Here is a 24,045-nt window from a genome sequence, read left to right as displayed (position 1 = left end):
AAAACAGGGGCCCCATTGAGGACCTACCAAGCTAGCTCCCACTTTGGCACCTAAAATGGTCAATTTTAGCTGATCAGTTTCATTTCGCAACTTGGTTATGTGATTCCCAAGCACTGCCTCTTATCTCTAAACAGAGGTGTGAAAACAGAACCGACCTGGCACAGACTGGCTGCCTGAAGCAGGGTCTTTGTGTGAGGCTCAGGCTTGTGGGCTAGAAAAGGACACATGATGCCACCTGGTAGTCCCCCGGCCTCAACTCATCTATTTTTGCTTCCCTTCATTCAGATGAGGCCAGACATAGGCCCACATGTATAAAAGAGTGGCCCCCGGAAAATACTCGTGCCATGATGTGGGACTTTGGCCTCTGCCTGGGTGAACCTGCAGCCCAAAATGAACTACTCAAATTGCTTGTGGATGTTTCCCAAATGTGTAGTGAGGCTTGTGCACAAAAATGCAGCCGGCACTGTTCACCGCCCCTTGGGAGTGAGAAGCAAGGTGGCGCTGTGCCAGCAGCCTCACAAAGCAGCGTTGTTAATGCTCCTTTAGATGCTCCTGTGTGGCTTCATCCGAGCAGAGGAGGATCTGTTTACGCTGACTGGCTCCTATTGAGTCTTCTGGGGGATGGGAGCTACAATGCTGGCCTCTGTTAGTCCCTAGAGTGTGTCGGGAGTGCTTGGCCAATGCTTGAGGGTGTCCTGTGATCCTTCTTGGTTGGTGTGATACTGAATTACACCCCTGGAGGGTGAGCTCATTCCTGGACCCCAGAAAACAAGTTTCTGACTAGGTGTGGGGCAGAGGGAAAACTTCAGGCATGAGATTTGTTGAGAAGCCCATTGTCTCCTTGTGATGAGTCCAAGGCAGTATTTTTTAGAGTTGGGTCCCTGGAAAACTGGGGGTCCAAGAGTTCATCCAACATACATGTGACAGTGAAATCTGTGGGGCTGAGACACATCTTTCTCCAAAATCATAAAATCACTTTAATCGGAGCAATGGCCTCATTGTTTAAAAACTTCAGCAGTTGTTTTGCTGTGGTTTTGGTTCCCCTTCCAAAAATGCTTTGGGCATTTCAGGGCCTTTGTCCTACTAAAGGGATTACAAATTGAGTAAAGGGAAGTCATCAGCTAGGTCAGGAGGTAGGGCCCCGGGTCAGAGAGGACCCAAGGCCAGTTCCCCCGGGGCAAATAGCCTAAATCAGATTTGAATCTCCATCCACTTTCTTCCAAGGACTACCCTCACCCAGGGCTTTGGAATGCACTCTCACATTCTTACAAGACTTTCTTTCCTGGGACTAAGGGATCCATTACAGCTCCTCTTTGGTTAGGCTTCATCAAGGGCAAACTGCTACATTACTGAAATCAGTATATCCCCCAGTGACCTACAATGTACCCGGTTTAAGAAACTATCCCTCACATTTCTACCCCTTGCCCACCTTCCTCCCCACCTCCCAGTCCAATAAGACACAGAATCCACACCACTCTTCCGCCTTGAAAGCTGTCCAGTTTTGTTGGAGGGTCCCTGCCCGGGTCCCTATATGCACAATCTGTGACATTTTAGCCAGCTTCCTCATCTCTAGTCAGACCTCCCTCAATCTATTCTCCATCCCTTAGCCAGAGTGGGTTTGCTGAAATGAAAATCTGCCACGTCATTCCCCAGCTGAAAAAGGTTTTAGTAATTTCTTACAGTTTGGGGGAAAATATAAAATGTCCTTAAGGATCTGATGCCTTCCTTTCACTCTGTTTCTTATCCCATGTCACTGACATGCCAGATTTCTTCAAGTGGGTTCTGGCTGTGTCACTCCTTCCTGCAGCCCCCATGTGAGTGTTACACCGGGACCAGGTCTGCCTTCTTCCAGACTGAACAAATGAAAACTGGTATGGTGTCCTATCTGTCTATCCCCAGCACCTTACAGAGGTGCAAAATACATGCAGGTGCAGAGTAATTGTTTGCTCGGTCATTTAAATAGAAATCTTCCCGATATGTATTATGCCCCTTCTTAAACGTATTCTCAACCACATTTAACTATTTTTGGTTGGCTCTGTTGTTTTCCTAGACAGACTGCTCGATTGCAGTTGGGCCTAGGAATCTTGGAGAAGGCGCTGGGCCCGGAGTCCTCCTGCTCCAGACCTGGTAAGAATAGGAAAGCATTTTCAGAAGGCACTCCTGTATGAACTAACAGCTTTTCAAAATGAGTTTGACCAAAGAGTTCTACTTCTAGTATTCTATGTCATGGAAATGCATTTCTTGAGAACAATATATTGGAGCTGATAGTTAAAAGACCCAGGTAAGCCCTAGCTGGTTTGGCTTTGCGGATAGAGCGTTGGCCTGCGGGCTGAAGGGCCCCGGGTTCAATTCCGGCCAAGGGCTCAATCCCAGTAGGAGGCATGTGGAAGGCAGCCGATCAATGCTTCTCTCATCATTGATGTTTCAATCTCTTTCTCCTCCTCACTTCCTCTTGGAAATCAGTTAAAAATATATATTAAAAGACCCAGGTAAATTTACACCACAGAAAATGATGTAACAACTATTAATAAAAAGGGAGTAGATTTGTGTTTCCAACATGGTTGATACCCATGGTGCTGGGTAGGGAAGTGAGTTGGAGAAAAATTTGAAAAGTATCATCCTCAAATATCTGTGTGTAATTTTTTTTGTGTATAAAAAAAGTCTGGCCCTAGCTGGTTTGGCTCAGTGGATAGAGCGGCCTTCGGACTGAAAGGTCCCAGGTTTGATTCCAGTCAAGGGCACATGCCCGGGTTGTGGGTTTGATCCCCAGTAGGGGGCGTGCAGGAGGCAGCCAATCAATGGTTCTCTCTCATCATTGATGTTTCTATCTCTCTCTCCCTCTCCCTTTCTCTCTGAAATTAATAAAAATATATATTTTTTAAAAAAGTCTGGAAGGAGAAGCATACACATCAAATGGAAGACTATGTTCATTTCTGAGAATGAGATACACAAAAGAGGGAATTGCCAATTTTACATATTTCGGAGAATGGCTTGAGTGCTGAATTACCTTGTGCCATGGGGGTAGTGTAGGGTTAGGGTCATGACCTTAACTCTAGCATTATTAGCAGTGACACCATTGTTTTTCTCTGCCACCTGCCTGCTTCCTGTCCGTCAGAGGTCACTGTCCTCCCTTTACTGCATTTAAATAGGGGATTCTGGAAGATGGGGAGGGTTTTCCAAGAACTAACGTCATGGCCTGCTAATGGGGAAGGTGATGCTTGAGGGGACTTCCCTGAAATGACCCATGAGGTGGTCAGTGTGTGTCCAAGTCTAAACAGTTCATGTTTAACATGCGGCAGGACCTACAGCAGCACTTTGTTCTCACCAGTTACGCTGTCAGAGGGAAAGTCTGGGTTTTGGTTCATATGCAGATGTGTTGGGGAAGAAGTGGTGTGCTCAGTGGTTGAGCGTCGACCTATGAACCAGGAAGTCATGGTTTGATTCCCAGTCAGGTCACATGCCTGGGTTGCAGGCTTTCTCCCCAGTGGGGGAATGAAGACGACAGCCCATCAATGATTCTCTCTCATCATTGATGTTTCTGTCTCTCTCTCCCTCTCTCTTCCTCTCTGAAATCAATAAAAATCTATATTAAAAAAAAAAGTTAACATGTACTGAATGCTTATTGTGGGCAAATGCTTTACAAACATCCCCCACTAAGCCCATGATTACATTTTCTCCATAACACCTGTAGATTTAAAAGAAAAATTTCTCATTGGCTCTCCCCACCTCTAATACAAAAATTAAAGTTTACAGGTAATAAATGATAACGGCAGGTCTGGTTGAATCCAAATTTCATGCGCTTCACATCACACAGACTAACGCCAGTAACCTAAGGGAGTAGAGAGTGAGTCCAGGTACTGTAGCCACAGTCGCATGGGGCTTCCGGGGCTCAGGCATCTGCTTGAAGCCGCCTCCACAGCACAAAAAGGCAGTTCGGTGAAACGGAGGGAGCACAGACCTGCTGGCTGACAGACCTGGCTTAAATCCTGACTCTAACCCAGGACTTGACCAAGTGCCTTCTGAGCTTCCGTGTTATCTTTTATAAAGTGGGAAACAATCCTGATGGCACAAGGCTGTGGTGACGAATAAAGGAGCCGGTGAACATAAAGCACAAAGGCCTGCGGGGCTATGGGTGTGGGTCTGGGGACCACTCCGTGCTTGAATAATAATGACCACGTTTGATTCAGAGCACCAGAGTTTCCTCGGCCCTTTCAATTGCCTCATCCCATTTGACCCTCAGACAAGCCATCAAGCTAATCTCCTTATCCTTTTTTTTTTTAATTTTGAATTATTTATTGTTGAAAGTGTCACATGTCTCCTTTTTCCCCCTGTTGACCTCTCCCTGGCCGCTCCCACCTCCAGCACATGACCTCACCCCCATGCTATCTGTGTCCATTGGTTATGTATGCATGCTTACAAGTCCTTTGGTTGACCTCTTAAACGCCCTCCCTCACCATCCTTATCCCTTTCATTGTCTTGCTTCCTCATTCCCATTTCCTCCTCAAACTGTTGGAATCTAGTTTGGACCTGCTCTGGCCAAGGTCACCTACAGCCTGCATGGGACAAAATCGATTGGATACTTTTCTGTCCCTATCTTACCTTGACTTCCCAATGAACATTCTTCTCTTAGCTTCTAGGTCTCAGTCTCTCCTGTTTTTGTTTTTGTTTTGTGTGTGTTTATTTTTTTCCCTCCTGCCTCTCCAGTCACTGCTTCACTGTCTCCTTCACTGCCTTCTCTTCCTCTATGGCCCCTTAGATGTTGTTGTTTCCTAGTATCTGTCCTAGACCCTACTCTGATCACTTCTAGTTCCTTAGTATTTCCCAAACCCACTGATTTCTCTTCACCCAGCAGTCAGAGCAATCTTCAGACCTGAGCATGCCACTCTCTATTCCATCAAACCTACCCTCTGCTCTTAGGAAAAAGACCACAGTCTACATTAAAAATGCCCATGAGGTCCTAACTGGTTTGGCTCAGCGGATAGAGCATCGGCCTACAGACTGAAGGGTCCCAGGTTCGATTCCAGTTAAGGGCATGTACCTTTGTTGTGGGCACATCCCCAGTAGGGAGTGTGCAGGAGGCAGCTGATCCATGTTTCTCTCTCATCGATGTTTCTAACTCTCTATCCGTCTCCCTTCCTCTCTGTAAAAAATCAATAAAATATTTTTTTTAAATGCCCATGAAGCCCAGCAGGTGTGGTTCAGTGGTTGAGTGTCAACCCATGAACCAAGAGGTCGAAGATCAATTCCTGGTTAGGGCACGTGCCCAGTGCGGTGTTTGTGTGTGCAGGAGGCAGCCAATCAATGATTCTCTCTCATCATTGATGTTTCTTTTTTGTTTCATCATTGATGTTTCTATCTCTCTCTTCCTCTCTGAAATTAATACAAATATAGAGATTTAAAAAATGCCCATGAGGTCCTGCCATCAGGCTCTTAACTACCTTTCAACACTCATCTTGTCCACTTGCCCCTCATGCCCTGGGCTCCTTTTCCCCAGGCCTTTTGCACATGTGCTTTCTTTTGCTACAACACTCCCCCCACTGCCCCTCATCCCCAGGCCCTTCTGCTTCCTTCTGCACCCCCATACTTCTGCCAAACCAACTTCTAGTCTTAGTTTAAATATCACTTCCCCAGGAAGCCTTTTCTACCCGAAGAAAGACCCACATCAGACTGGGTCTTCCTGCTTATATGTTTTTTTGTTTTTTTACATGCTGTACCTCTCCTTTCTAGCATTTATAATAATTAAAATCAATTATTTGTGTAATCACTTGTTTAATATTTTTAATAATTTCCTCCAAACTATATGCTTGCTAAAAGTAGTCCCCATCAGTCTTATGCACCCTCCACCCCAGAACCCAGGGCCTGTAAGCGCTCAATTAACCCCTGTTGGTCAAATGAATGGATCTGTGTGGATGCTGCCAGTTCTTTCATCCCTGGCTGGCTTCTGCTCTCCCCCCCTCTTGTTCTCCATCCATCCTCCAAACCACAAAGTCATTCCCCCCCAATTGCCCCCCCCCCACACACACAGTCATTTTTTAAAAAATACAAACCGTGATCATGTCATTTCCCTCTTTAGAAACTTTGCTGACCTCCTGCTGCCCAAGATAAAGTTTAGACTTCACTCTGCTTCTCTCCAGTGTCATTTTTTAAATATCTGGTGAGGAGATCGTTAGGTCTTTTTTCCTTTCCTATAAGTTAAATATTCCATCCCAACACAGCACTATCCACTCTCCTATGAATGCGCACATTCTTTAGTCCCTATTCTTCCCTGACCTGCAATGGATTTCACCTTGTCACTGAGAAAACCCCACCCACTATTCAAGGTCAAATTCAAATGTCAGCCTCTGGGCGTCCCCTGTCTCTTCTATGCATCTAAAATACTTTCTTACCATTTAATCACTCATCATTCTATAAATATTTGTTGAGCAGGAAATATGTTCCAGGCTCATTTAGCCACGGTCTCAATCTATGTTATAATTATTTTTGTTTTATCTTCTTGAGAGCCATGGCTGACTCTTGTCTTTTTTCCTTTCTCTCCTCTGCCCTCCACTCACAGCACAGGCCTTTTCATAGGGTCACATGCAGTACTGTGGTTGACTGAGTTGGGTCTTGTTAACAATATTCTTGGTAATGTACACTGGACACAAATTTTCTTCTGACCTGTCAATGATCTGTAAGTCATGACATCTATGGAAGTTGGGCAGTGATTTTAGCCTGAAGGGAAGCCTCCAGCATTATGGCTTGTCACATGGCACCGTCAAATTCTTCCAATTAGGTTTATAATGGATAAGAAACACGTTTTTCAGTTGCTTCCTTGGCAGTGAGGCACTGAGTAGTTTGGCAACTGAGCTATGGCTTTGCCGCCATCCTGACGTCCCTGGCTCCCCTCACTGTCTGTGATTTGCACGTGGTTGTTTCCTACAGCGTTGGTGCTCTGTGTAAGATCTCTGGAGTGTTCTGCTGTGAGCGTGTGCAGAGTGCAGAGTAAGTACAGACCTCCACAACTCTGATTCAGCCAAAATTCACCTGCCCGCGCCTGCCAAACATCTCACCTGGCGTTCCTCCGTGTGTCTTTCAGTTCCCCTTCTGCTGGCCAGCAGAGGCTTCTCTGGCAAGATGTTTGTTTTCCCAGCAACTCAGTGAGAGCTGCTATTAGGTTTCTTGATCACTACGTTGGGATTTTTCCAATTCTCAAGAAAGACTACCAAAACCATTTTTCTAAAAGGCTAGAAATTCCATGCTAACACTAATTACTTGTTTACAACACAACTTTCCGTTAAGCCCCACATTCTTTTCAAGGTCTGGCCCAAGTTTACAAGGGCAGGTTCTGCCTTTCCCCTCCCCACCTTGGAGAGTGTGAGTGGGCTGGGAGAAACGAAAGATTGCCAAATGGAAAGGTAGCCTGTGGGAGAAAGGAAATGCTGATGAATGGAAGGGTGGCCTTCAGGTGACTTTGGGCAAAGTGTAGTTTCTGTGGGGAACAGTTTTTACAAAGTCAAGATGAATTGGTGTGCTAGTACAAAGATTATTTTCTTCCTTCGACAAATGATCAAGGAAAATGGATTTAAAAATGTAAACATTCTCTTGTAGCATTTACAGCTTCTCTAATATAGGAGGCCAAAGGTCTCGGAGTTTAAAGTAAAAAGCAGGAACAGGGAGATAACAGCTCTTTTGCAGTTTGATTATAATCTAAATATAACAGGAAAATCGCTCTCTGCATAAAGCACGGTGATGAATAAATATCTGGGTGAGGAGGTTGCTGGGTCCTTCCCCCTTTTCCTTTCCTATAAGTTTTCTTTGCCTTTGAGAAAGGCCTTTGGTGATGAAGACAAATAGTGATTGAAAGAAAAGCCAGTGTTGGGCTTTGTTGATAGAGCACTTTGGGGAAACGATTAGTTAGGGCAGAGAAACTCATACATTAAATGCGAGACCTCAGAGATCACCCCGTTCAATCCTTCATTTCACACATAAGGGTGCTGCGTGCAGCAGGTGGACAGTCTGAGGAAGCACAAAGCCTCGGCTCATGCAATGTCACGATCTGTCACTTCTGTGTATCACACTACGCGTCACCTCTACCATGACCCACAAGGAATACACTTCTTTTTCTATCAAACTGGTGATCTACTGAAAACCCCCTTAGGAAACAAATCCTTACGTTATCGCCATAATGACCTCTACTCTCTTTGGGAGCAAAGTCACTTGCTGATAGAGAAGTTGTTGAGAGGGAGGGTTGTTATTCCCCCCCAGGCAGCTAGTTTAAGGTTTAGTGAAACTGGGCTGTGCTGGCTTTCACTCTACTGTATTATTGGTCCTTCGGTGGTATCTGTATCTTTAGTGTTGCTCCCTGCCCCCTAAGCTCCCAAAGTCTCACCCTCCCATAGGTGAGCATGTGGTGAGGCGGGGCGGGGGGGGGGGGGGCGGAGTGTGTGTGTGGGGCACGCGCGCAGTGGTGCAGCAGGGGCCCCAAGGGCACAGGTCTGAGGGCTCACACACTCAGTGTGACAGTCTGACTTCTCCTGCTCCACTTGGCTCTGTGGCTGCTGACAGCATTTGGCTCTGTCCACTGGCCCCAACTGCAGGCCTCAGTCTCTGTTTATGCTGTCTGGAGGGAGGGGGGTCAGTGCGGGGGGTGTATCCTCTGGAGCATCCCCCCACCTCAGGCCCAGGAACCCAGCAGTGAAATGGGCCATGTTCTCTCTCCAGGGACAGGGGCTCAGCCATCCTCCCTGTTCCTTGCCTGGACTTTCTGTAGCAATTCTTTCATAGCTGCTTCCCAGTCTGTCTGCCCCCAGCTCTTGGATGACAGGAACTGTGTCTCATTTATCTCTGCATCCCTGTGTTTAACCCAGGGTAGTCCTTTAATAGCTGTTTGTTGCTAGATGGCCATTGAATCTGAGAAAAACAAAACACATGCCTTTCATTTCAATCATTTATTAAGTAAGCAGTCAGTGAACCCATACAATAGGGGTGCCAGAGAAGTGCTGGAGATGCAGCTCTTGTTCTCAAAGGACTTCCCGTTAACTAATATGACAAATAGAGTAGAGCAACTCAGTCATGAGGTGCTCACCAGTGGCCTCATGATGGGGACTAGACCCTCATCTTCCCCAGAAGAGCATTGGGAGGAAGTCAGGGCCTCAGTGTCATCTCAGATATTGTTTCTGCCATTAGTAAAAGCCAGCAGGTAGGAGGTAACTTGTAGGAGGAAAGTAATGGTTACTCTAGCTGGTCTTGGTTTAAGCACCCATTCATGTGTTTACTCCGCATACTCTAAGAATTTATCGCTTCAGGAGAGAGAAAGACGGAAAGCTTTCAAATCAAATTGCTTGGTGTTTCACAGTCTTTCCCAAGGTCCTGTAATGGTTATGAAGACACTGACTTGTCTCCTGCATCCTTCTCTGTGAACCATCTACAAGGAGGAGGGTTTAGGGCCTCCTGGAGAAACTGCCCCTTACAAGACACATTGTGTGACACCAGCAGGCAAACTTGCAAAACGTGTTCTGAGCCCCAACCATACCCTGTTTTACCTAAGCAAATAAGCAAGTGATATGAAAGATGTTTTAGAAAGCCCCACTGCATCTGCAAAATATTACTGGGTGGAGAGCAAATTCTGCCCTTGCCTTGCTGGCTGTCCGGGAGGGAGACACTGGCGGGCAGGGGTGTGTGTGCTTTCTTTACTCAGCATCCAACGCCAGATCATGCTCGTGACCGTCCAAAATGCGGCTGTGAATAGTAAGAGGATCACAAGAGTTCTCAAATAGGAAAGTGGAGTTGGAACAAAGAGCAGGCACCAGACAGACTTCCTCTGTTAAAGATTATCCAACGTGTCACCTGGGTGCCAACATTCCCATAAACCCCAGCAGCTCTATCTCACCTAGGGAAACTTAACGGCTTTGAAACCCTGCCCGGGACTAGTAGCATTCCATGAAACGACCTCATCACAGGGGAATGGACTTTATCTCAAAGACTGTAAGTGTGTTTGCTTTAAAGATGATTAACCATGCTCAACAATGACCAGATTTCCTAAATTAAACCTGATCTCTTGTTATAATTATGAATCTCACAATCTCATTAAGAGGAATATATCACCGAGAGTGTAAATTTCGCTGGGTTGGCCTTTAAACGAGTCTGCAGGCTGATTCCCAATTAGAGGAAAGCAAAGAGAGACGGTTTCTCATTTGGGGAAGGCTGCGAGCAGAGCCAGTGCCGGCCAGACAGACAGGTTGGAAGAAACTTCCTCCCAGCCTCTGCACCATCTTCCTCCTTGAAGAGTCGAATTCTTTCAGGAAGCGAAGCTCTCGAGGTTTATGATTTATGATAGAGAAAATCAGTTTCTCTTTTTCCCTTTGCCAGGGCCAGTAGGAGAAGCCAGTCACTGGTAGTCACTCCATTGAACTCCTAGGGAGGCCAGACCCCTCACCACCCATCCTCTACTCTTGTTTGCTCTTTCTTTTTTTAAATACCAACTCCCAGTGGCTTCCAACCACAGGGTCTGGTCTGAGCAGAGGATGGCCTACCTCCCATGTTAAATTGTGTTCCCTTTGCTCTACTTGCCCAAAGGCGCTTACCAATCCTAAGGGTGAATCCACGAAAACCATTAGGGAGCAAATACAAGACAGCAGAATTCAAAATGACGTGGGTGGTCCATGTTATGCCCAGATTTCAAGATCCCCAAGAAACCACATCAGGGAGCCAGCCAATCCGATGCAAAAGCATAAGAATCTGTATTTCAAGTTAACTTGAGCTCTCCATCCACCAGACTCACCGACACATCGGCTAGCCAAGTGGCCAAGAGAGAGACCGAACCCCTCCCAGAGACCGGTTATATAGGGGGGGGGTTGGAGTAAGGGAGGAGAAAGGACTGTGCTTTGCCGATTGGCCAGGCACAAGTCGATGTCCCGTTCCTGGGTGTGGCTAGCAGAGTCTTAGACTTCCGTGAAGAAGCTCCTTGCCCAACACGTGGCCAAGGTAAGATGGAGGACGTAGCCCTTACCCTGGGGGAAGGTGGAGGGCGTAGCCTTCGCCCTTTCAGTCCATGGGTGCTAAATGGTCTGAAAGGCTTTGTGGAGAAGGCTGATCCTTGAGCTGGGCCCTCAAGAGTGAATAGGTTTGGATGGGCAACGAGGGGATGTTCTAGATGGGGAAATGTCATGTCATCCATATGGCGGGTACATGCTTATTTTGCAGATGTAGCTCCTTTGCTCTATTTGTAGAAACATGTGGCAGGGCTGGGGGGGGGGGCAGGGAGGGTTCAAAAGTAGAGCTAAAGTGTTGTCTTTCTGCAAGTATCACATGATCTCACTCATAGGTAGAATCTAATGGACAAAATAAACTGATGAACAAAATAGATCCAGAGACATGGAAGCGTGGAACAGACTGTCAAATCTCAGAAGGAAGGCATGGGTGGGTGGGTGGGAAGAGATTAACCAGGGAACTTATATGCATATATGCAAACCCATGAACATAGACAATAGGGTGGTGAAGGCCTGGGGCAGGGGGCAGGGGTGGGCTCAAAGGGTCAATGTGGGGGGAAGAGGGGGCATATGTAATACTTTCAACAATAAAGATTTTTTAAAAAAAGTGTTGTCTTTCTGGAACTGGGCAGCAGGTGTTGGGTAGGAGGGGTTAGAGGACCCTGGGGAGCTTTCCAGGCTTAACATGGCTTCCAGATACTCAGGTGTCAGTGGGCACTGAGTGTCCAACAGGCCTCCACCAACCTCAGGTCACTTACCTTTCTTTGGCTGACCACCCACGACAGGTGGTGGCAAGGACTGGGGGCAGCTAGGAAGACCTGTGACTCTGCTCTCACAAGCTTGAGCTATTTCAGAAATGTGAATTAAACCCTTCAAAATTGGGAGTAATGATGCCCTCTTTCCTGGAATTCTATGAAATGCCAGGGGCTTCACAGATGCTAATTTCCTTTTTTCCTTCCTGTTTCACTCTCTTTTCTTTTGCCTGGCTGGAACTTCCTTTCCCACCTTCCCCCACCCACCCCAAACTGTCCCCGGGCTCCGTTTGAAGGCCCCAAGTGTGTGTACGGAAAGATTAAGCTGTCCTTCTTATAAAGGAGAAATGTATTCAAAAGGGGGCACATCAAAAGTGAAGGTAGGTGACAAATGTGTATATTTGGAAAGTGCTTCTGCTTTGATCCTGGTTTCTATTTTTTGAGAGCTTGACAAATGTGCCCTCTGGGCCTTGGCTTCAAACATCTTCAGTCAGCAGAGCACTTTAGAGGAGGTGAAACTCATTTGATCCTGCACTTGCTGTTCCTCGGGGTCCGGGGAATCCGCCGTGGCAGAATAGACCTCCTCTTGTCCCCACGCACTTCCCAGAGCCAGCGTGGCTGCCGCCACCGCCACCGCCACCGCCACCGCCACCGCCACCGAGGGGCCGCCGCCTCCCTCAAGCCCAGCTCTCAGGGCTGCACATGCCAGAGGCGGAGGCGAGGCTGTCCGGCTCCCCTCTCAAAGGCTCTGGAGTGCACTTGGTGCTGACGAATGCTCCCTGACTTCTCTGCCTTCCTTCCTCCTCCGTGAAGTCACACTGCACCTTCGCTGAGCCACCTCTGATCCACTCACTACTCGGGAAGGGGCCACAGGTGATCCCCAAGGGGAAATTCTCAGGGTGGCCATCTCCAGACTGTCAGCCACAGAACGGAGTTTTCCAGGGTCTCAGACTTCTTGGAAGAAAGGTCTTCACAGGCTTCCAGACGTTTTTGGCCACCGCACCTGACGTGCTTCTTGCAGGCAGGGTCTAGAACAGCGGTTCTCAACCTGTGGGTCGCGACCCCTTTGGCGGTTGAACGACCCTTTCACAGGCGTCGCCTAAGACCATCCTGCATATCAGATATTTACATTACGATTCATAACAGTAGCAACATTACAGTTATGAAGTAGCAACGAAAATAATTCTATGGTTGGGTCACAACATGAGGAACTGTATTTAAAGGGACAGAAGGTTGCCCTAGCAAGTTTGGCTCGGTGGATAGAGCGTCAGCCTGTGGACTGAAGAGTTCCGGGTTCGATTCTGGTCAAGGGCATGTACCTTGGTTGCCGGCACATCCCCAGTAGGAGGTGTGCAGGAGGCAGCGGATCGATGTTTCTCTCTCATTGATGTTTCTAACTCTCTATCCCTCACCCTTCCTCTCTGTAAAAAATCAATAAAATATATATTTTTAAAAAAGGGCCAGAAGGTTGAGAACCACTGTTCTAGAAGGTCTCTGTATGTGAGATGGTTGTAGCGCCAGGCGGTGTTGGCCGCTGATGCTGGTTTTTTGGGCTCCAGTCATGAGGCAGCTGTGGCCAGCTGTGTGGCTGGTTTGATTGGAGGGCCTCCTTGTCCACCAAATGGTTTCTTTCAGTCCAGACCAATGTCTGCTCACTTTTGGGCCTTGAACAGAAAACAGACAGAAGGCCACTGAGATGGTATCCCCTGTTCCCACCAGGGTAAGTGTCCGACTGGTCAAGATAGGAACCACCCTGAGTAATTCCAACAGAGGGACTTCAATGCCAGGAATGGGATATTTAGGTAAAGGAATGGCTGAGAAGCCAAATCGGGGTCAATGAGGCAGCCAAGAGATTGGCTAGAGCAAGAAGCCACTACCACCTCAGGCTGGAGGGTTAGAAGAAGGAGGTGCCATTACTTGAGTGTAGGGGCTGAGTCTTCTGGCAGGACCTGGGGCTGGAGGAGACGCATGCTCACCTGGCAGAGACAGGGGAAGGAGGGGGTGGGGAGACAGGCTCTTCCTCCTCTCCATCTGCCATCAGAACCTCTCAGCGTCATTGCTGATCCCAGACAGAAGCCGTTGACCCCGGTCCTGGGAAACACACCTGCAAAGGTCAGACACTCTCTCCACCCTGAAAAAATTTAGAGCAGAGCAGAGGAGAAGGGTTCTAGAAGCCTGCTTTGGGACTTCCTGCTTCTCTGAAAACCAGAAAGCTATAGAAGGAGGGGAGAAGGCCTGAGTGCTGGACAGAGAACGGGGGAGATTCTGCCAAGCCTGTGCTAAGTGCAGACGGAGCCACAGTCCTGTGGGGGCTGCGCACCAGGCACCAATGTTCTCCCAGAAACACTCATCCCTAAATAACTCCTGCAGCTCCTCTCCAATGACTGGGGTCCACGCCTCTGTTCTCAGAAGGGCTGGCTGAGGCAGGTGGCATTTCCAAGAATGCTCTGGCTGGGATTAGCAGGTTATGAATTCCCCCGTGGGTCACTGAGAAATGTGACTTTTACATGCTTTGATAACTAGGAGGTGCAATTATTTGGCTTCTTATGGTAAATACTGGGTTGTGGTGACATTTGGGGTCTGAGCACACTAGATTCTGGGAATCTGCAGTCTATTCCACATCTCTTATTTGATTACTTTTTTTTTTTTTTTGGATACAGCTTGACAGACACTGCCCGCTTTCTTATCTAGATGTGTCCTGTGTGTGATGTGTGAGAATATATTTATTGAGAGGTTGGGAGGGGGCATGGGTTGCCAAGCAACACTCTGGAAATGTAGGGCTACAGACTTTGTACTTCTGGTCACCTTGGGAAAGATGTTCTGCTTGCCTTGGGCCTCGTTTCTCTCTCTCTGGTAAATGGAGTTTTAGACGCTTTCTAATAACCCTGCTACCCTTAAACATGCCCCTTAAACACACACTTTTTAATTGTGTTTAACAGCAACACATTTTTCCTTATTTGAAAGTATATGTTTATTGTAGGAAGTTTGGAAATAGAAATATTTAAAGAAAATACAAATTGCTTATGACTCCGTAACCCAAAAATAACATTGCTGATAATTTTTATAAAATTAAGTACATATTTTAAATTGGGGCCATACTGTATATGTAGTTATATACTTTTCCATCTAATATTTGGTGGAAAGGTATATGAATATTTTACTTTTATTAAAAAACATTTTAAAAAAACCAGTGAAAAGCATCCTGGTCAAATGGATGCACTGGCATTTTGTTTAGTTATTCCTTACTTTTAGATGTTTATACTGTTTCCAATTTTTCTCTTGTAATTATACTGTGACCAACATTCTCCCCATAAATTTAGAACTTCATATGTATAAATAAAATACAATTAAGAGGTGCTGACCTCTTATAAAAAAGAAAATATTTGTTAAAAAAAAAATGACAAATGCTCCTAATATAAGAAGAGCAAGAACTCTAATATATCATTATGAAAATCACTATTGCCTTACTGGAGAAATGGACAGGGACATGAAATTGAATTTTCCAGTACCAGCAAACACACAAAAGATGTTCAAAGTCACTGGTAATCAAGAGACACAAATTAAGACAACAACTCGACTTCGTTTTTTCCTGTCAAGTTCACAAAGGAAAAAACCCCACAAAATATAACACCGGTGATAGTAATGATGCAGGTGGGAGAGATATCAAGTTCATAATATTCCACGTGGAAAAGTAAACTGATATGCCCTTTTGGTTTTCAGAGAGATTTTGTTTATTCCTTATTAGTCAGTAATGATCAAGTCCTTACTATATGCAAACATGTTTTTAGGTGCTGGGAGTCCTATAAAAATATGTGGGCTATGGGCCTGATCCTTATGAAGGTTATGATCAAGTAAAAGAGCTCCCAGATGTCCAAATAAAGGCAATGCAAGGTAAAATGAACTGACAATAAATGCATCAGATTTGAAATAAAAAGATTTGGGCTCTAATCTTGGCTTTGGCCTCTTACTAGCTGTCATTTTGTCAAAGTTATTTGCCATCTTGGGCTTTAATTTTTCACCTGCAAAATAGGTTGTAAAAGAATTCAATAAGCCCTAACCGGTTTGGCTTAGTGGATAGGGCGTTGGCCTGCGGACTGAAGGGTCCCAGGTTCGATTTCGGTCAAGGGCATGTACCTTGGTTACAGGCACATCCCCAGTCAGGGGCATGCAGGAGGCAGAAACCATTAATGTATTCGATGTTTCTCTCTCATCGATGTTTCTGGCTCTCTATCCCTCTCCCTTCCTCTCTGTAAAAAATCAATAAAATATATTTTAAAAAAAGAATTCAATAAAACCATAGATATTAAAATACTTTGTAGATTGCTCATGTTTTCACATGTAAAGATGGTATCTATGATTTGAAAGGAAGAAGTACTGCCGGGAGCCGGTCCATCCTTGCTGCTTGACACAGTCGCTGCAGAGAAGAAACATCTGCACAGCATATGTTTCAAGGGACCTGGCGTATATGGCATACTGTTCTTAATATGTTTGCTCCCCTTCTTGGCTCTATGTGTTTTAACCAAGGTCACCTCTCCGAGAAAGGCTTCCCCAGGTAGGAATTTTTCCCTGAAGTTAGGGAGGGAATAAAACCCCTTAACTAAGTGCCAGGTGGGTAGTTAATCACTTTAACTACGAACAATCACGCTTAAGCTACATAATCTTTACTCCCTGGAATAAGAAATGCCCTAACCTTTGGAATAGAAGTTGACAGGATTAAAATCAACTGGTATAAATACAGATGTAACAAGACAACAGGACACAGAACCTAGAGACAGAACCTGGAGAGAACATGGCAAAAGATCCTGGATAGAACCTGGCTACAGAACTTCACTGGAGAACCTAGACAGAACATGGCAGGAGAACCTTGCTACAGAACCTGGTGACTGAACCTGGCTGGAGAATCTGGAGAACCCTGGCTGGAGAACCTAGCAAGAGAACATGGCTACAGAACATGGCAGGAGACCCTGACAAGAGAACCCGACTATGATGATGAACTGAACGCAGTCTCCGTGTCATTCCTTCTTCGCCGACTCTGTCCACACCTTTGGGGACCCCTGGACCCGCTGGGGTTGGACCCCAGCAAAGTACTTTTCAGTTGATATGAATAAAGAGTTTATTGCTTTTTAAAAATAGCTAAGTGAGGCATCCCATGGCAATGTGAGAAGGTATTTCTCATAAGTCTCTATCACAACTTTAAATGATCTTCTACAGGGTTCTCATAATGAAATGGCTCTATGAGGGGGGTATTTTGACATTTCATATCATGTGATACTCATAAGAAGGAACTGAGGGATGACTCCACATTAATTATTATACACTCAGTTGGCTTGCAAAGGTGCCTGGACCCACAACAGCTTGGAATGGTCCTCTCCAGGCCGCAGTGCCCAAGTTGTCCCCATCTAGAACTGATAATGATTATTTTTTATTTGGTAATCTTCTGGCAGTAATAAGCACCCTTATAGAGACAACAATCCGGGGGGCTTAAAAGCAGAATGATTGCTCACACCCAGATCTGCTTTCATAGCGGGGACCACTCGAGAGAGCCGCCTCTCTCCTCCCCTGTAACTGTCCCCATGCACTTCTCTGACCTGATGGAAGCCCATTCAATGACACAGCTGGACAGTCTAAGGCTCCAGGACCCATCCCATTTCCTCATCCCTGTGCCGGGCTAGGTGTCTGACACACACATTGGGTTCCCATGAAACGCTGATTGAATGAATACATTAATGGTTTCCGTTTCCTTCTACAAAGCAGATTTGCAAGCACTCTTCTATTAATTTTGCAATGGTCCTGAGTTATGGGTAAGCAGAAAGAAAGTCCACTTTGCATGAAGAAACAGAGATCCGGGGGCTAACTGAAATTCCCACAGTGACACAGCAAATTGCGATGTGGCAGGGTGGCTGACTCAGCCTCCTGCTCCCACTCCATTGCTCTTGCCCAGCTTTTTCAAACCTTTTTTCATCGCATGGCACACATAAACTAATTACTACAATCCTGCGGTGCAGCAAAATAAAATTTTTTTTTTTTGGCCGATCTGACAAAAAATAATAGGTATACTTCTGATTCATTCACACTGGATGGCTATTGTGTTGGCTGCTGTCATTTTTTAAATTTGACAATCTAAGGGAAATGAGGTCAGTGCCCCTGACTAAATAGTCAGGTTTTGGAGGTTTTAAAAATTCTTGTGGTACACTGGTTGAAAAAATTGCTGCTGTGGCCTATAGACTCAAGCCATTGCCCTGTGTTAAATAACCAAATTACAATTAAAGAAACAAATGATGGGTATAAACTCTCCTGATAAAAATTGGTTAATTATGGAAGTTGCTAACTAAAAGTAGCATCAAAAGTATTTGACAATCTACTGTTAATTCCCTTGGAAACACATTTTTGGAAACAAGATGTTAAAGCCCCTCAAAGAAATAGGAAAGTACCAGCTGAAAACCAATCTATGCTTGGGTATTAAACCTCCTCTCACAATCTGCCCCATCTCTACTTTTTTTTTTTCTTTTTCTAATAACACTAAATACCAGGAATAGTGTGTCTAGTAAGCCAAGTCCCTGTGATTGAAGAAGTATTAACAAAAGAAATAAACACCTACAAGATAGTTTGAGGAAATAAAAGTGCTAACCTCATGACGAAAGAGGTCAGTGGTAGTTCTAGGTGTCTCCAAAAGGGGAACTAATACGTTCTTGTTATAAGGAAAAGCAAAAGGAGAACCAAGTTGTGGCTGTGCCCTGAAGGGCAGCAGAAACACCAAAGAGAAGAGCAGAAGAAACCAGGCATCGTAGAAAAGTGTCCTGGGTGAGGGGAAAATAAAATGAATATTTGATGCTTAAATTTTTTTTCTGAAATGAAATTTGTAAGTAATGCTACTTTATATATACGAAAACACACACACACCTGTTGGTGGTAGAATAGTAAGTGGCGATAGAAAATACATACATATGGATGGCCCAGAATTTTGGAAAGTAATCGAGGGGCATCCCCATCCCTGGCAGATCATGGATAACCAGTTGCCTGGAAGTGGTGAGTTGTCCATTTGCTCAGCAGCAGGAGCAGACTGTTCTAGGCCACTGTGGGAGTGGACAGCACGATTCCAAGTGGGAACCAGCAGTTATGTGGCCATGGGAACTTCATCATTGTTTGCTGTTTTATTATCAGGTAACATTACAGTTCCCATTCTACAATAATTTTGCTCTCAGATACAATAGCTGTGCTCTTTTTACTTTAAGAAATGTTTTTATTGATTTTTCAGAGAAAGAGGGAGAGAGAGAGAGAGAGATCTATGTGAGAGTGAAACATCGTTTGGCTGCCTCGACAACACATCCCGACCAGGGATTGAACCCAAAACATGGGCATGTGCCCTGGCCAGCAATTAAATTGGTAATCTTTTGGTGCATAGGACAATGCCCAACTAACTGAGCCACACCAGCCAGGGCCCCATATTTTCTTTAATTGAGATGTAATTGACATGTAACATTGTATTTGTTTTGGGTGTACAACATAATGACTTGATGTATGTATACATTGCAAAATGACCACCACAATAAGTTTAAATACTTCTATCACCACACATAGTTACATTTTTTTTCTTGTGGCGAGAACTTTTAAGATCTACACTCTTAGCAACTTTCAAATATGCAATACAGCATTATTAACTATAGTCACCATGCTACATATTACATCCCTAGGACTTATTCAACTTATAACTGGAAGGCCAAGCCCATATTTTACAACTAAGACCTCTTTCCATTCTAACCATATATCCCTTCTCAGAGTAGCTAAGGACTGTTGGTACCTCTGTGGGTGTTTGTGTGTTGGAATGTCAATGGGGCTAGACTTCACGGTGGGGGAAATTGGGAACCACATTAAGCTTACAACACTGTTGGCTGCAGGGTTTCTTATAGTGAGGTGATTATCACTCTACCTTCTGGGCTGCTCACATGGCCTGGAGAAGGCTTTGAAGGCAAGGATTCCTTTCTAAGCAGAAAACTAAGACTTTGGTAGGCATGACCCGATGCAACCTTTCCTTGACTCAGTAAAGCTTTTGAAAAAGTCCCTTTAGAACAAAACACCTGCATCACAGCAGGTTAATACACAGGTAGGTGCCACTGTTTTTATCCTGCGCAGCTTATGATGTAATCTTATGTTCCAGGATTAAAATTTTAAAATGAAGAAGATATTATGCTGTGAAATAAGCCAGTCAGAGAAAGACAGATACCAAATGGTCTCACTTATATGTGGAATCTAATGAACAAAATGAACTGATGTACAAAATAGAGACAGCGATACATGGAACAGACTGAAGCTGTTGGAGGGAAGGGATGCTTGAGGGCTGGATGAAAGGAGGTGAAAGGATTAAGTAAAAAACAAAACAAAAAACAAAAACCATATATAGATGCAGACAATAATGTGGCAATAGCCAGAGGGAAAGGAGGTGGATGGTAGGTGGCGGTGCGGCAAGGAGGGGGAATGAGAACGAAAGAGATTTTGCTTGGGGCCATGGGTGCACTGTGCAGTGTGCAGATGATGTTTGGTTGCGTTGTATACTTAAAACTTGTATGATTTTGTGAGCCCATGTCACCCCAATAAATTCAATTTAAAAATGAAGGTTCAGCATATTCTCCCAACCAAATGAGGAAAACAGGGTCCTTTTCTTGACTTAGTTTAAAATAAATTAAATTTTTTTTTTTTTTAGGTATAAGATATGTGAAGTTCAGTCTGGGAAAAGGTGCTCTTCAATTGAAAAAGTGGAAGCGAATGCTAGAAATTGCCCCACTTGTACAGGTATTTTTGATTAAGTATTTCTGAGCTTTCCAGACTTCCAAAACACCAAACAACACAAGAAGAAAACACTTCTGAACCTCTTGTTTCTTGACATTTAAGCTGCTGTCTCTTCGGGGCCATTCCTGTCGGGTGTAGCAGTCTGATTCAGAGAACGGGTCTTCTGGGCACACCGGGAAGGGGCTGTTGAAATGCATGTGCCCACGCACAGTCCTGACAGGCTGGGTCAGAGAAGCTCTTGAGAAGAGAGTGCTGATTGTAAAAAATTCCTAGGTATTTTAATCCTCTTTTCCTTGTTTTGGAATGGGGCGGGTGGGATGGGTGGGGAAGAGGTACCTGGGTGGAATTGAATAGTGACCTCGTGAGTAAGTTTGATTTGACCTTTAGGAATTTATTAACTTGTTATTGGGTTGAGTCCTAACCTGAGATCTAAGAGTTGTCTTCAGTAATATGCATGATTGGGCGTGGGTTGGGTAGGAGGTACGCTAGTCATGGATTCCGTTATCGAGAAAGTTCAGAACTGGTCTGAGAACAAAGTGTGCCTCTGTATGCAAGTGTCTCCCGCTATCTGCCCGCTTGATATTCTGACATCCCATTGTTCTCCTGATGAGATTACACCTCCCAGCACACTACCTGCCCCCCTTGGAGTTTCTCTGTTCTCCGATTCCTCTGGAAATAAGGCCCCCGGAGGGTCAGGCGGGTAGCCATGATGCCTGAAATCTTGTCTCCACACTCTCCTAGCCGGAAAGTGCTGGAGGTGACAGCAGTGGTGGCCGGCTCAGCCCTGCCCTGGTGGAGCCAACCTAATTTTGTTGGCTGAGGAGACAGCTGGCCAGAGATTGGCCAGAGCATGAAGGAAGAGGGACCGCAGAGGAAGATGAATCAGGTCATGTAGGCTCTAGCCAGCAGGACGCTGCCTATTACTCAGCTGCTCCCTTTCTCTCTCTCCAAGGGACAAACAGGTCTGCCTTATCATGCAGAATTCTCCTCCTGTGGGTCCCCAACCCTCGTACTCCCCTCACTGCAGCTGTGAAATCTCAGCAAAGATGCAGCAAGAACTCTAGTTTTGAAATTCTGTAGAGATGGCTGCCTTGTTGACCAGTCTAGTTCCCAAGATGTATGAAGGCAAGGGGTAAAGATAACAGGGCCAGAGAGAGTCCTCCAGAGCCCTGGGAACCGGCACCCATCAGCTCAGGGGAGGAGCCACGTGCTGAGCCAACGCAAGGACTGTCTCCTTGGGGCCTGTGAGGGGCCTGGGCAAGATGAAAGCTGCCAGGGTGAAAGGGATTTCACCTTCAAGTAGAAAGCATTTAGCAGTGTCTGAAGGATCATTTGGAGGAGGGGAGATATTATGCCAATTAAATCAAGACAATAGCATCTTGTTCCCCATGCAGTGAACCCTGATAAAATTGCCTGTCCAGGGGAAGGAAAATATTTCATTACTGCACCTTTGAAAAAGGAGAATCCTTTCTGTATTTCCTCTCTGGGGGAGGGCATCCTTTGTTCTTGTGCCTTGGACCCACAGCTATTCGCCACATTTAGTTTCAGGGGAAAGAACTTGGTAGTTGAACAAAAAAAGGGAAATAGTGTGATTAAATGAGCAAGTTGTTAGACAAGAGCGATCCCATCTCAGGGTCTCTGTTCAATAAGCCAGGGGCGATGCTGTAGACTCTCACAGGGGCCTCCATTCCGGCCGGGTCACTGACACCTGCTCCCTTCCTCCGGGGGTCCTGGGTGGGCCGTGCAGCGGACTCATGTAGGGCAGGCATTCTGTGAGTGATGGGCACATTTTTCTGGAGAATGAAAGGGCGAGGGCTACGCCCTCCATCTTGCCCCAGGGTAAGGGCTACACCCTCCATCTTGCCCCAGGGTAAGTGCTCCATCTTACCTTGGCCACGTGCTTGGCAAGGAGCTTCTTCCCGGAAGTCTAAGCCTCTGCTAGCCACACCCAGGAACAAGACACCGACTTGTGCCTGGCCAATCGGCAGAGCACAGTCCTTTCTCCTCCCCTTACTCCAACTCCCCCTATATAACCCGTCTCCACACAGAGTTATCTCTCTCTGCTTCCTGTCGCTGTGTCGGCAAGGTGGGGGAGCCGAGCTAGCTCGAATACAGACTCTTATGCTTTTGCATCGGACTGGCTGGCTCCCTGATGTGGTTTCTTGGGGATCCTGAAATCTGGGCATAACAGAGAAGATCTGCTGGATTCTGGCGGTCATCGCTTACCACTCTGATGACCTTATTCCACAGAGAAGTAATTGCTCCCACAGAATCACAAAACTTTGCAGTGGGCAGGGGTGGTAAGCTCAGGATCCCTGCATTTCCATTTTATAGCCTGGGTCCGTGGTCGGCAAACTGCGGCTCGCGAGCCACATTCGGCTCTTTGGCCCCTTGAGTGTGGCTCTTCCTAAGCCTTAGGAGTACTCTAATTAAGTTAATAACAATGTACCTACCTATATAGTTTAAGTTTAAAAAATTTGGCTCTCAAAAGAAATTTCAATCGTTGTACTGTTGATATTTGGCTCTGTTGACTAATGAGTTTGCGGACCACTGGCTAGGTCCTAGGACACTGAGGCCAGGGCTGATGAAGCGACTTCCCTAAGGTGGAACGGAGAGTCTGTGGAATGAGTCTACTGTGCTTTGCAGCACCTGGGGCTCTTCCCCAAAATGTCATGGGCCCCAGGAGCATTAGAAAACAAAAGGGGGAAATAGAAACTCGGCCTGACAAAGTTCCCTAACCATTGCATTCTTGGCGTGGCCAGGAGGTTTCAAGCATCCTTTTATCAGTCTTAAAAGCTCTTTTAATCACTGAGGATGAGAGCCTTCCCAGGCAGCCTGAGGAATGTCTACTTTTCAGTGCTCTGTTTCTCCAGGGTGACCTTTTCTCTCAGGTGAAATGCAAAGACCCCGCCTGTCCTTAGAACAGTTTGTTATGGGGTGGGGCCACAACATTAGTAACAAAGAAACAGAATTTCCGGAGGATGAGGCCCAGAAATCAGGATTTTAAAAAGATTCCCAGGTGATTCTAATGTGCGGCCAAGGTTGAGATCCAATGCCTTAGAACAGTGGTCGGCAAACTGCGGCCCCTTGAGTGTGGCTCTTCCACAAAATACCACGTGCCGGTGCGCACATACAGTGCGATTGAAACTTCGTGGCCACACTCAAGGGCCCAAAGAGCCGCATGTGGCTCGAGAGCCGCAGTTTGCCAACCACTGCCTTAGAAGGTAAATGACTAAGAGTATCTTTTCCAGATGCTGCTCATTGCCTTGTTATGGCCTAACTCCAAAGGGGTGGCGGCCATCATCCTGATCCCACCGCAGGGAAGACTCTTTCTGAGAACAGACTAGGTATCGTTGGGGAGACTCCCTAGGCGATACTGTGTTGGGAGTATCTGGGTGACCTGATCACAGGCATCTGTGGTGTGAATGCCCAGAAAGGTTGACTTTGGGCTGAGCAATAGGATGGGGAGATTTGATAATACCAGCAGGGATGGAGGAGGCGGGGGATGCTGGCCTGCTCCTAGACTAAATCTTTTGGGAAAG

Source organism: Myotis yumanensis, unplaced genomic scaffold (genome assembly GCF_028538775.1).
Source record: "Myotis yumanensis isolate MYYU_CA2020_CCGP unplaced genomic scaffold, mMyoYum1.0.hap1 SCAF_7, whole genome shotgun sequence".
NCBI lineage: Eukaryota > Metazoa > Chordata > Mammalia > Chiroptera > Vespertilionidae > Myotis > Myotis yumanensis.
Note: the sequence above shows the minus strand (reverse complement) of the source record.